This window comes from Clytia hemisphaerica, unplaced genomic scaffold (genome assembly GCF_902728285.1).
Source record: "Clytia hemisphaerica strain Z4C2 unplaced genomic scaffold, Clytia hemisphaerica genome assembly, whole genome shotgun sequence".
Lineage (NCBI taxonomy): Eukaryota > Metazoa > Cnidaria > Hydrozoa > Leptothecata > Clytiidae > Clytia > Clytia hemisphaerica.
In genome coordinates this window covers 2646131-2660462 of record NW_027103528.1, presented here as the reverse complement: position 1 = coordinate 2660462, position 14332 = coordinate 2646131, and positions in this window count along the sequence as shown.

Below are 14332 nucleotides of genomic sequence, written 5' to 3'. Positions count from 1 at the left end.
CCCTTCGAGAAGGAGGTTGAAAAAGATTGATATCTGTCATCAATCAATTCAATTGGGAATTAAAGTAAAGTAGCGCTCTGGCCCCAGAAAAGTTTGTAGAGTATGCCAACTAAGTATTTTTAAAGGGCGCTGATATTGAATTTGATAATATACTGAAACAAATTATGGAAAACTGGAAAAGACGTGAGAGGCGCCCAAAGTGTTATTTTGCGCCAGTTCAGTTTTTAAATTCAGTGATGCTGCCTCACCGCTGCCTCCCACACCAATAATACACCAACAAAGACTCGCTGCGAAAAAGAGCCATAAAAAGATCACTCTGAATGGATAAAATGAAACGCCTTATTTCCTTCATTCAAAAAGTTGTATCATCGATTTCAAAAACCCCGAAGCGGCTAGATACGTGAAGCCATTTATTTTAAACTAGTCGTCCCAGCATCATCTGAGTCTTGCTCACTCTCTCTGTCATTATCGAAAAATTACTTATACCTAGAAAATAATTTCTTAATTATGAGGAATATGTAAATGATTCCTTGTATTTTCCAAGGAAAATGAATATAACAATATTTTCTTGTATATTGAATTGGACTTTGGTTAAAACATTTTCCTGTACTTTACAAGGAAATTAGATAAAACACGCTTCTTGTATTTTTCTAAGAAAATTGATCAGTACAATTTCTTGTATTTTCCAAGAAAAAATTATATAAGATAATCTTAATTCATGATATTCATGCCCGGGGGGGGGGCATTTGTTTTAAAATTCGACCATTGCAGTGCAATTACAGAAACCAGTGCCGTAGGAAGCATTTTCATATTGGAGGGGGGGGGCTGAAGTTTAGTGACACCGCGAGGGCCAACCATGGTTTGGCCCGAGGGGGGGAAATTTTGAAAATTTGAGCTCTAGATTGCTTGAAAATGCACCAAAATATGCACTTAAAAGACAATTATGACAAATTAAAAAAGAAAAACTTTGTATTTTGCAAAATAACCATTTTTGATAAAATTATTGGGGGGGGGGGCATAGCCACCCCTTGCCCCCCCCCCAGTTGCTACGGCACTGGAAACACAACCTTACAGTGGTGCATTTTGGGATGCTGAAAAACCCCACCCTTAAGCGCGGCACATGACGTAGGGCAGATCATATGAGTGCCCCCAGGAATACAATTTGCCACTACTGGCAAAAACCGGGGTCTTTCCGTAGAAAATTATACGGCCAACAATTGACAAATTGAGATATCAATACAGAAAAAGGGTGAAAAAGAATTACCGTTCGCTTAAAAATTTGCTAGCAAAAAAGTCATGCAAAAATGGGAGATTGCCTAATTAAGCGTACTATATTTTTTATGACTGGTGATTGAATTTCGTTGTTTTCGAGCAAGGGAATTCAGTAGGGATGGAAAAATAGCACAATATTTTGCAGTGAGGATTTGATTATCATTATTTTCAGCTGGGGGAAAATTAGAATATAATTTTCCACTGGGGGGAATATTTCTCTCTCTTCCAAACAGTTAAGCAGGAAAGAATTAAATCAAGATTTTCAGGCTTTCTTTCTTTCGTCTCAAGTCGCTTAAGGTCGATTTGTAATATATATAATATAATAATATGATATAATAATATTTCTTTTATATGAAAATAAATTAATGAGAGCAAATACTATTTACAATCAAAAAACAACAATTTATCTCATAGAAATAAATTTATTTACAATTAATTCTATACAATAAAATATTCTTAACTAAATATTTGTCGTATATACTAAGAACGTTCACCGGTTTGAAATGAAAAGCAATTTCAAATTGAACCATCAAATATTTGGCGCCCATGAACCTAAACCGTACAAAAAAATCCTGGGAACAAAGGTTAGAATTTTTTTTTCATGTTTTCACCGAGACTGCAGTTGACAGGGTTTTCCACTAAAAATAGTATCTATAATTTTTCCCTGACTGGCTGAACAAAATTTCACCGAGTAAGCGAAAAGAGTCGGATATTTACAAGGGAAATGATCCAATCGGAATCAATAGTGACATGAGTTTTAGCACTGTACTCTTTTTCATATTCAACCAAGGTAATCCATAAGGTGGAAACGTAAGGGCGTAAGAGTAGACACGCTACCAAAACTAGTGACGGTTGACGTAATAATAGTCAAGTGAGTGAAGTAGTGAAAATACATCTAAAAGCAAGCCAAAATTAAGGAAGTTTTGTTTGAACGTAAACAGAACTGTAGAAACGGAATGAATAAATAACGTATTCGTAGAAACGGCGTCAAAAATGACTGGTGTAACTTCTCATGCGTGCGGTCATGCTGGGAATCTAAAAATAAAAGTTTGAAAATTTTGGAGGTTAATTTGCAAAACGAAACTTGCTGATTCAAACATGAAGAAGACGACTCAGAGTCGAAAATTTCGCACAATGTTTGATTATTCATAGATGAAATAATCATTTTAAACGACCAGGACTGGGGGAGTACTAGGGTTGGAGAATGTCAGATCGGACCTGAGAAAAGCTGGGTCTAACAAAGAATAAAGTTACCCTTACAATTTTCAATAAAAAATTTAACCTTCTAGAGATTTTTTTGTTTCGTACCTTAAATAATTCAGAGATATGGGAAGGTCAAAAACCAAACCTTAGCATCAGCACAACCTGGCACCTATTAATGCCTAAGTACCCCCTCCCCCTTTACCATTAAAAGAATGCAATAAATAGAACGAGGCTAGATCTAGAGCTTTATTGCCACCTAAAAGTGAACTGTCCCAGTGTGGCCAAGTTACATAAATATCTTTGACATAAAGATATATAAAAAAAATTTACAAAAGTACAAAATTGTTTACACCTTGTAGATAAATCGAATTTAAACCGAATTAAACCAAGACATATCAAAAAGCTCAAATGATATATTTTGCTATTTTTGCTATCTTCAATATTTTAGCACACAAGGCTGTACAGTAACTTTTTATCCTGTAGAGATACGTAAAATTCGTGCAGAGATTCGAAATCCTCAATGTTGAAATGTGCACGCTTTTTCTTTTATAAGAATAAACTTCTATAAGAATACCAGGGTAAGATTTCAGAGTTAGAACAATAGGCCTATTGTTTAGAATAGAAAAATAAGAATAATGCTCACCCTCAACCAAAGTACACTATTCTAATAAAACAAAAAGCGTGTACTTACATGAAATATTTTAAATCTGGTGGAAAATTTAGGCAAAATTTTAGACCTATATTCTTTCTGTAAAAATTGTTTACCTTTAAAAGCTTTTGTTACTGCTTTTATTTGCCTTGCATCCATATCATTGAGATGTGGAAACATTTTTTTGATTGACTTTACAGTATGACTTTTTTGCCTATTTTTTGCCTATAAATAATCGAATGAAAAACATTTGAAACATATGAACAATATTATAAGAGACGTATAGTCCGGGAGCCAAACCTGAAAAATGGCATTTTGCTTAACCCAAGATCCTACAGGATAAACTATATATTTTTGGAATCCTCAACTATCCTAGTTTAAGAAATGGTCGGTCCCCAATCCTTATTCCTGGTCAATTTTCATACTGGGCCCGAGTTTAGGGGGTACTTTTTACCCTTTGTAAGGATTTGTTAAGGAAAGTATCTTTCCATGTATGATATAATTTGCTATATCTCATGAATAAATTGACCAATTGCTTTGAAACTCTGCCAAAAGTTTCAAGATAGATTGGTGATCATCATTGGGAACAAACTTTTGCAAAAAATTATTTTTGGGGGTTTACCTGGGGGGAAATAGGGAAAATTCAGGTATTTTAACTGAATTTTGACACTTTATAAGATTGGGACCTACTAAAACAACTTTTAATGAGGCAAAAACTTATACACCAGAAAAATTCCTTGTCAACTGTATTTAGTATCATTTTCGACGCTTCAGGGGGTAAAAATGCTCATTTTATTGAATTTTATTACGAATTTTACATAATTTGAGCAATTTTCACTGCTTATATCGCCTAAAATATCTTTGAAAATATTTTTAACTTGATCTTTGTGTATTATACACTAGAAAATTACAATGCTGACTTGAAACTTTCACATACAGGGTGCAGTTTGAGAAACCAGGGGGTAAAATTGACAATTTTATTTGAACGACTTTTAACGACTTTTATTGATTTTCGGCCCATTTCACCTTTAGAACAGCATAAAGGTGTACAACGTTCGGTTTCTAACTTCTGGGAGCTGGGATACTTTTGGTAGGCAATAGAGGAAAGTAATTTGTGGTTTTCATTGTCCGTCAACAGGGATATAGGTGACAAATCAGGGGGTAGATATGCAATTTGTAGTTCGCAGTCGCCTGAGTTTGGATGTTTTTCTTGAGAAGTTGCCTCAAAAAGCTAGATTTTTGGATGGAAACCAGCTCTAACAAACTTCAAATTACCATTCCATAATTTCTTAGTCCTTACTACACAACATTTCGATGCTTTTAACTGAAGTTATGGCTACATAGTTACAGTATCACAAACAACCATATATTTGCAAATTTCAACCGTCTCAAAAATATGTCTGCTCCAATGCAATGAAAAAATCGACATCAATTCATCTGTTTTATTCATTTAAACTCCGAAAAGGTAAAATTTATCCGACTGAAAAATTTAAAGACTTTCTAAATTTTCAATTCTATTGAAAAAATTAAAAAAAAATTTTTCCACACTCTCGCAATAACAGAACTAAAATTCTTTCAAACTCCTAAAAATATTCCCACCCTAAAAAAACATATTTTTCTTACCAAGACGAACGAAACGAAACGGATGCTTTCTTTGGTAACACCATCACAACCAGGATGTTCATTAGGGCGTCGACCATCTTCATTTTTCAATTCATGATACGCTCCTTTGTCCAACAACCATCTGATGACGTCAAGATTGTTGCGACGTGCTGCAAAATACAATGGTGTGTTTGTTTCTTCCATTGATCAATATTTCGATCGTTTGTTGATCAAACTTTTCCAAATAACGAACTGTTCCATGACGATCAACATAATGAATAATATTCCAACCATCAACATTGCTCACGAGTGAAAAATCCAGAGGATATTCCATCAAGTAAACGAAAACGTCGAAACGGTCATTCAAATCAGCCCACATGAGAAGTGTCCAACCATCACCATCACGCAACGAGTTGACGATGTTCGGTTTTTGGTGGACAATTTTTCAATAATCAATATTTGAGACAAAGGGGAGTTCCCGGCGAAATTTCAAACGCCACAAATGATTACTAAGCGCCTTAAACTACAGTTGGAAAGTAGAGTTTTAACTCTGACTTTTAACATGAGACTTAAGACTTAAGAATCTCAGGATTTGAAAGCTCAAGTTTGCTCGAATAAGGCTTGGAATATAGCCTAGAAGTCACCAAACCCCTCTAAAATCGAAATATTCAACATAAACAAAATTCTTAAAGCTATTGATTATGGTGAGTATGGATGTTCTATCTTTATCGATTTGCAAGAAGCCTTTGATACCGTCGATCACTTAATTCTACTGTCAAAGCATGATTTTTATTGCATTCGTGGCAAAGCTCTTGACTGGTTTTGTTCTTTTCTTTCTGGTAGATCACAATTTGTGTCAGTATCTGGTAAAAACTGAAGATCAAATCCCATGTAATATGGTGTCCCACAAGGCTCTGTACTTAGCTACCGTGGCTGATTTAGACACGTGTGTGTGTGCTGTTTTAAACTGATCAACACATAAAATACACAACCTGCATAGCACATCTATTATATGCATACATTATGATGTACACATAACATACATATAACCTGCATAATACGTCTATTATATGCTATGAGGATACTAAGTATAGTACATAAGTTGGCCGTCCTATGTAAATTTACTACATGACAAACCTTCCTGGTAGATTTTTAAACTACCGACCGAGAGTTCATATTACCGGGCGAGAGTTTAGACATCCGGCCGGTAGTTTTAAACTCTCGGCCGGTAATTTGAACTCTCGGCCGGTAATTTAAACTCTCGGCCGGTAGTTTGAAACTCTCGGCCGGATGTTTAAGAGACGCGGCCGGACGTTTAATCGAACGAAGTAGCTTTCGCAAATTTATTTGTGAGAGCTTAGCTGTACAGGGTCCAAAACTCTTCAACAGTATTCCCTCTGACATACGAAATATCACTGGCTGTTCAAAAGATTCATTCAAGAAACGACTCGATAAAGATATGTGCTCTATACCCGACAAACCTCACACTACGTCGCGACAAACAAGATTGACTGAATCAAATGCTCTTTTCGATCAAATTATACGTGTTGGGCTCAACGAGCTGGACAGATGAATATCATCAAATCAAACTGAAGTATACTGAAGTAAGTAAAAGAATCAATGCCAAATGTGTGGTCATTCGCTAAAATCTCCTGAGAAAAAAAGACTCTAAGGTGTGAGACTATGCTTGATGGTTAGGGCTATGTTTTCCATGTATATATACTGAGCCATTAAAGAAGTTTACAGGAGAGTACAAAAGGACCACAGGGAACATACAAAAAGAGTCACAAGAGCCTACAAAAAGGACCATGAGGAACGTACAAAGATACACGGAAAACGTACAATAAGGTACACTGGAAACGTACAATAAGGGGACAAACTGGAGTTTTTACAAGCTCTTATTTGGTTTGGTTGGTCGTTAACCTGTAATAAAACAATTTTGTTACTTTTTCTAAAGAACGCGTCATCTCTTTTTCTTTTAATGACCAATTAGTGAAGTATCTTATGAAAACTCCAGAAAATCCCACAATAAGGTACACTGGGAACTTGGAATAAGGTACACGGGGAACTTGGAATAAGGTACACGGGGAACTTGGAATAAGGTATACGGGGAGCGTACAATAAGGTACACGGGGAACGTACAATAAGTTACACGGGAACATACATGAGGTAAATACACAGGGAAATTGCAATAAGGTACACGAGGTACGTGTACGTACAATAAGGTACACTGGGAAATTGCAATAAGGTACACGGGGAATGCACAATAAGGTACACGGGGAGTGTACAAAAAGGCACCCGGGAACACACAAAAAGGACCTATCGAGGGCATACAAAAGGTTCACAGGTATGTACAAAAAGGTACACAGGGAGCATATATACAAAAGTTACATGGCGAACATACAAAAAGGTACAAAGCGAGCATACAAAAAGGTACACAGGCGACAGGGATATTTTAACATCCAGTTTTCTTTAGCATCATACATCAAGACAAGGCTAAATACATGGGCCACAAATAAAAGTGCAAGCTTTTCCAAGTTTTGATCATTAATATCTAAACAATATACATAAAATCAGAGAGAAATTTATGCTTACCTTCTTCTCTTCTATTCAATAAAATAGGAATAGATATTTCCATGTTTTTCAGCTTCTTTCTCCACCCCTCTTCTTCTCCTTTCTTGAGATCCGGAATCTCAAAAAACCCGTGCAAAATCGAATGTGATTTCGGGACGGGGGTCATGTTGGAAATTTGGAAATCACAATATTGAATTTTGGCATGGTCTCTAATACACTGGATATAAAGTGTTTATAGTTTTTGGAAAGTTAAGTTTTTTCTTTATAATACTTAGGGTGTGCTATATTTAAAAATTGAGTTTACAAAAAGTTATGATTAAAAAAAATTTTCAAAGCTCTGTAGAATTTTACTGGGGAAAACAATAATTTCAGCACACACGAGAGAAACTCAGGCAGTCATCTGAGCTTTACACACAATCATTTGTTTTATGAAAGGCTGGTAAAAACCCCTGCCATATTTTGATAGGAAAATGTATACTATTTTTTGAAAAATCTAAAACCCAGTCTTTATAAAGAAACGATTCCCCGCTAAATTTTCGCGACAACTTTTAGTCACGTACTGAAGTGCCTACTGAAGATGACTATGTCGAAAAGCTTATGCTTAATTTTTAAATGAAAAACTTTCGTGTCTAATTCTTTATTAACTTGAATTTTCAAGGAATACTTTTAATCGCAATTTTCATGTGCTTTCTATTTTTTGTAAACCGTAGGAATAGGGAATCTTCCTTTGCGTAATATTACTGTCAGAAATGATTCCCTGATACCTTGTTTTGACACACGATCGAAGTAGGAAAATCTTTTCCCACAAACAACTCTCACTCTCTTCTTTTTATGTTAGCAAGGAATCCTCATCGATCGGAGGGCTTATATAAAATAAAGGGCAAAATGTAGAAAACTATAACTCCATATTTTTGACCTGGCTACACATTTTTTATAAGCAACTCCGTTTTTCGGGTCAGGCCTGATATTGCTTAGCATTCTGTCTCATTTTCTGAAAAATTTGCTTGGAGCAGCCCTTATATTATACCATATTTATGCTTATTGGGTCAAAGGCTTTCGTTTTCCTTAGTTAGATTATCTAAAAATCTTTTACTTTATGAGATAGTGAAAAGAAATTGGCAAATTTGAGGCCTCGAGCCTTAGCAACCCAGTTATAAGAAAAAAAAGTGTAGTTGACCAAATGGAATTAAGTTTTCAGGACTTTCTCAACGAACTGACTTGTCATATGAGATTTATCAAAATTCATCTTAATCAAAAGTAACTCAGGTTATGGGAAAGGTGTATAGGGCTGTTCCAGGGAGAAGCTAAGCTATTCTGATTTCAATCCTTCTTTTTATGCGCAGATATGTAACTTTTGCGCGGCTATGTAATTTCTGCGCATATATGTAATTATTTTGCGCAGATATATAATTTCTGCGCAAATATGTAATTATTTTATGCAACTATGTTATTTCTGTGCATATATGTAATTAAATTTCTGCGCAGATATGTAAAACACGATCTTTAAAATCAATGGTACCCCCTTGATAGATATTACAATTACTTTTACCTTTTTAAGACTTAGGTATTTTAGCTAATATCTATATCAAATACAAGAAGTAATATCTTATAAGCATCAACTTTATAAAAAAGATATCCATAACTTTTGAACCAACAATTTTTAGCATTGTGTGATTGGCATGGAATAGGGCCTTAAATGAAAATAATTAATAATTAATTTTCTTTTAAGCATCATCTTTATAAGAAAATGATCTATAACTTTTCAACCACTAAGTTTTAGCTTTCGGTGATTGGTTCTTTCAAAGCAACCATAGAATAGCGCCTAAAATGGATAAGATTATTTTTCTTGTAAGCATCATCTTTATAAGAATCAAGGTAACAACTCTTGATAGACAGTCGTATACCTTTTGGTTTTTAGTTTTTACAAAGTAAACAAGGGACGGTACATAATGTGAGCAAATTTTTTTTTCTTATAAGCAACTACTTTATAAGAATCAAAGCAACAACTCTTTATAGACGGTGATATACCTTTCGGTATTTAGTTCTTACAAAGTAAACAAGGGACGGCGCATAATATGAGCATAGTAATTCTTCCTATAAGCAACTACTTTATGAGAGTCAAATAACTCTTGGCAGAATGGTATATACCCTCGAATGAACACCTCTCGCGTAAACACCCCTCCTAAAAGTCTTAAAATTTATAAGAGGCCCAGGGCGTTTATTCGAAAAAAACACGGTAGTTTTTACCAAAGTTAACAAGGGAGAACATGTTATCCAAATCAGTATCCAAATTCTTTAAAAAAATGTGAACCCATCTAGCGAGGTAAGCACAAGATTCGGATTTTCTATTTTTCTTATTGGTACAACCTAATGAGAAAGTACAATATAATGAGATCTTCGATAGAACCTCGACTCAAGATCTCGCAGCTATGTAAACTTTATTGATTTTGTAGATATGGATTGCATTTCTTTATATTACAGTGAGATAAACTAAAATTCTCTTGGTTGCCTTTACCAACACATGGACTAATCTATGATAAAAAAACTCCCTTTTCCTTTTCATGGCTCGATCTACGAGCAAAGTCATTATATTTGATTGAATTGTCCAATGAAATGGAGTGGGATTATTGAAGGTGTGATTCTCGCTCGAACTTTAAATTCTGAAGAATGTTATATACATTTCAGGAATATTTTGACACTGATTGTTGAAGATATTTAAAAAAATTACATGCCTTTCTTATTTTCCCCTTACAAATTAAAATAAGGCAAAATTAATTTTTTTTCTAAGTAGAATCAGCATTCTAGAACGGCTCTATCAAAAGAAATAGGGAATCTCCTAAATCTAACATTAGTTTATAAGAGTTCTATAAGAACAATTATTCTAAGTGGAATAGGCTTTCAGAGATTTGATTTATCAAACAATAGCTAACAAATATTGTTTAAGAGTTATGAATTGTGTTCTTATAAAGTTGATGCTTATAAGAAAGATAAATGTTTCTCTTTTAGGCACAATCCTATGTTTGCTTTGGAAGAACCGAAAGCTAATACTCATTGGTTTAAGAGTTATGAATCGTGTTAAAAACAAAATTTTCCTGATTTAGCACAGTCCCCGAAATTACATATCTGCGCATAACACCTTCATATTTAAACCATCATTGTAACTATTTTTTAATGAAAATGGTCGAAATAATGGGTCATCTAGCTTGGGGTTTCTATTACTCTTTCAAAGAGGAGAAATTCTGGTAATCCTTCAAAGATTTTCTAATACTTAAAAACATTGATTAATTAAAAAATTTAGTGATGTTTTCTTTTTACCATCAAAATAGACAAAACTGTTAGAAGCCAAACCTGACGCAGAACAAAACCCGAAGCGGTAATTCGCTTCGATGAATTCTTTTGAATTTAACAATAGAAGTTAAAGAGAATATAGTTTTATAAAGTCCAAATAACGATTCAGGTTATAACTGGTGTTAACGATTTTAAAGAAAATTATTTCTGTTTTATCAATAAGAACATAAAAAAAAGTCGATTGATATGAGTTTTTTAAGAAGACATTCAATCATAGTAACTGATACCAGTATCAAAATAGAATGCGATATGATAATATACGAGTTGCGAGTTACGAGTTACGAGTTGCATTTAGAACCACGAGTTGCGAGTTACTTTTTACGAGCTACGAGTTACGAGTTGCATTTTAACAAAATAAAATCGCGAGTTAAGAGTTACGAGTTGCATTTTAACAAAATAAAATCGCGAGTTACGAGTTACCAGTTGCATTTTAAAACACAAAATTCGCGAGTTGCAAATTAAAAGTACGAGTTGCAAATTAAAAGTGCGAGTTGTAAATTAAAAGTGCGAGTTGCAAATTAAAAGTGCGAGTTGCAAATTAAAAGTGTCAGTTGCATATTAAAAGTGCGCGTTGCAAATTAAAAGTGTGAGTTGCAAATTAAAAGTGCCAGTTGCATATTAAAAGTGCGAGTTGCAAATTAAAAGTGCGAGTTGCAAATCAAAAAGTGCGTGTTACAAATCGAAAAGTCAGTAAGAGTGAAAGTTTCTATTGATAAAAGGAAAGATATTTTTTAATTGATTAAATGATTATTGCTGCTCACTATTATACATAAAAAGAGCAAATATTTACTTTGCAATTTTTGTGTTTTGAGTCCTAAATAAGGGAATTTCCCAAATTAGCATCGAGGCCACGCCCTTTTTGTCAATAAATTTTGTCAACAATTAATCATTGACATATCCAGTCATAAGATCAGGTATTTAGAAATTGATCCAAATTAAACGAGGGGACTGAGAACTAGCCAAACTTTGCCAAACTTTGCAATTTTCGTGTTTTGAGTCCTAAATAAGGGAATTTCCCTAATTAGCATCGAGGCCACGCCCTTTTTGTCAATAAATTTTGGCCACAATTAATCATTGACATGTCCGGCTATAAGATCAGGTGTTTAGAAATTGATCCAAACTCAACGAGAGGACTGAGAGCTAGCCAAACTTTGCAATTTTTGTGTTTTGAGTCCTAAATAAGGGAATTTCCCTAATTAGCATCGAGGCCACGCCCTTTTTGTCAATAAATCTTTTCCATAATTAATCATTGACATGTCCGGTCATAAGATCAGGTGTTTAGAAATTGATCCAAACTCAACGAGGGGACTGAGAACTAGCCAAACTTTGCCAAACTTTGCAATTTTCGTGTTTTGAATCCTAAATAAGGGAATTTCCCTAATTAGCATCGAGGCCACGCCCTTTTTGTCAATAAATTTTGTCCTCAATTAATCATTGACATGTCCAGTCATAAGATCAGGTGTTTAGAAATTGATTTAACCTCATCGATGGGACTGAGAACTAGCCAAAGTATGCAATGGGCTGGAAATTTGAATCCTAAAAAGGGGAATTTCCCTAATTAACGTCAAGGCCACGCCCGTTTTTATATCAATTTTTGTCAAGAACTGCTCTATGTTATGTAATCTTTCAAGATCTTTTGGATTGAAGTCAATATCTTTTTTCAATTTTTTTTACAAAGCTTTTTACGAATCCTGAATCCGAATCCGAATCCTTGAATCCAAATCCTACAATCCAGCGAATCTACCAAAGGATTTTCATACCAGAGTGGAGCCAAGACACTCAAGTTTCATGTATGTTAATTTCAGCTCTTCTGGGGACAGTCTTGGAAAGATATTTCCAATTGAAAATTTCGTGTCACGATAAGCATTTTGTCTGAATTTCTTGTATAATAATGTTTTTCTCACATTAGATTTCACAAATGTATCCAGCTTGGAATGCTAGCCTTACTTTCAAACTTTTTTTCTGCAAATGTACAAAAAGAAAGAGCTAGAGAACTTTTTAAAAACAAGACTGATAAACATTTTTAAAAGTCATCTTGACATTAACAGTTGTCCTTTGCAGACAAAGCTATCAATTGTTTTCTGAAACAATGAAAATACAATGATCGCTCTCCATCGTTTTATAAGTCGTTTATCCAGTGTATAATAAATCTTTGATTTACCTCTTCATAGCTAACTGCTTAGCCCAATCTTGATCAAAGAATAAAAACCATTTGGATCTAATTTGGTTGTCTGTGGCGATTGCCAAGTCCAATTTTAGTGGCATTATTGCTCTTGGCTTTGTTGCAGCAACTATTGTTTGTGACAACGTTACTTGCTTGATTTCAGAACAAAACTATGGCATGTTATATATTTTCTGTTAGACAAACTATTCCTGAATCTGAAAATTCGAAAATTGCATTGAAAAAGTTTGATGAAGAAGAAAATGAAGACTTTTGCGAGGAAGAGTATTTCAACTTTGAAGAGCTTAGTTTCGGCGAAGAAAAAACATTTTGAAAAATTTTTCGCAGTAGATGGTGTATCTTTTACCGAACAATAAAATTTTTGCGGAAAATTTTTGTAAATGCTTCTTTGTCTCGAAATCTTCAAAATAGTGGTTTTTCATCAATTTTTCATCTGGATTTTGCTTAAAAAAACAGTCAAAACTTTTAACACATCATTTTAGAAAAATTTTCCGCAAAATTTAAAATAGTTCAATTCTATGCGGACAGTTTGAAAAAAGTTCGAAACAAAAAGGTTAATTACCCATTAAAACTTTTTATAAAAGAAGGTGATGCAACATATTATTAACGTCTTATTTTTTAAAGTTCATAACGTCATTTTTGCAATTAAGTTCTTTAAGGGATTTGATTAAAAAGCAATTCATAAAGACAATTCGTTGTTAAAAGTGTTAAAGAATCTAAAACACAACTTTTATGTTCAGATACTAAAATCAATTTTTTGACTATGGTCAGAGCCCTTAACTCACCCGAGGCAGTGTTCTGTCACTGTATATAATTCGATGTCGTTTTCAAAAAAGTCAGAACACACTTTCTCGAACAATTTTTTGAAGAAACTGGATGCCCTTTAAACCTAGGAATATACCGTAAGAATATTTTAGGACGTTTCTCCCCCAAAAAGTTAAAAATATCCATATGATGAAAGAAAAAATACCATTCTTATATAAAATAGAGATACGAATGCAAATGGGCTCGGACACGAATGATGACACATGAGAATCTTGCTTTCAAGGGAGAAATACATATATTATACTAAAAGACAAAAAAAAAAACCAAAAAAAAACACATTAAATTCCAATCATTCATCCATTGATCTAGAAACATAAAAGTTATAAGTTAAACTTAAAAAAAGATAATTTTAATGACATCGAACATATAAATCATAAAAGCATCAAATTATTTCAAATGATAAGGAGCGTTAGCCTTTTAAGATAGATGTACTTTACGAAGTTCTCGTCTCATAATTTCATGGTAAAATATATCCATACGAAGCTTTAATGATACAATAATGAATCAATTAACTTACGAATTAGCGAAATGTTCGACCAGAGGAATGTAAAGAGATGGAAAAACAGCTTCTTGAAAACAATGGAAAAACGGCTCGTCATATACCAGGTCTCTTGCCCTTAAGGGAGTTTATGTCGAGTAAATAGGTTTCTTTTGTTGTCGCTATAAAAAATCTGCAT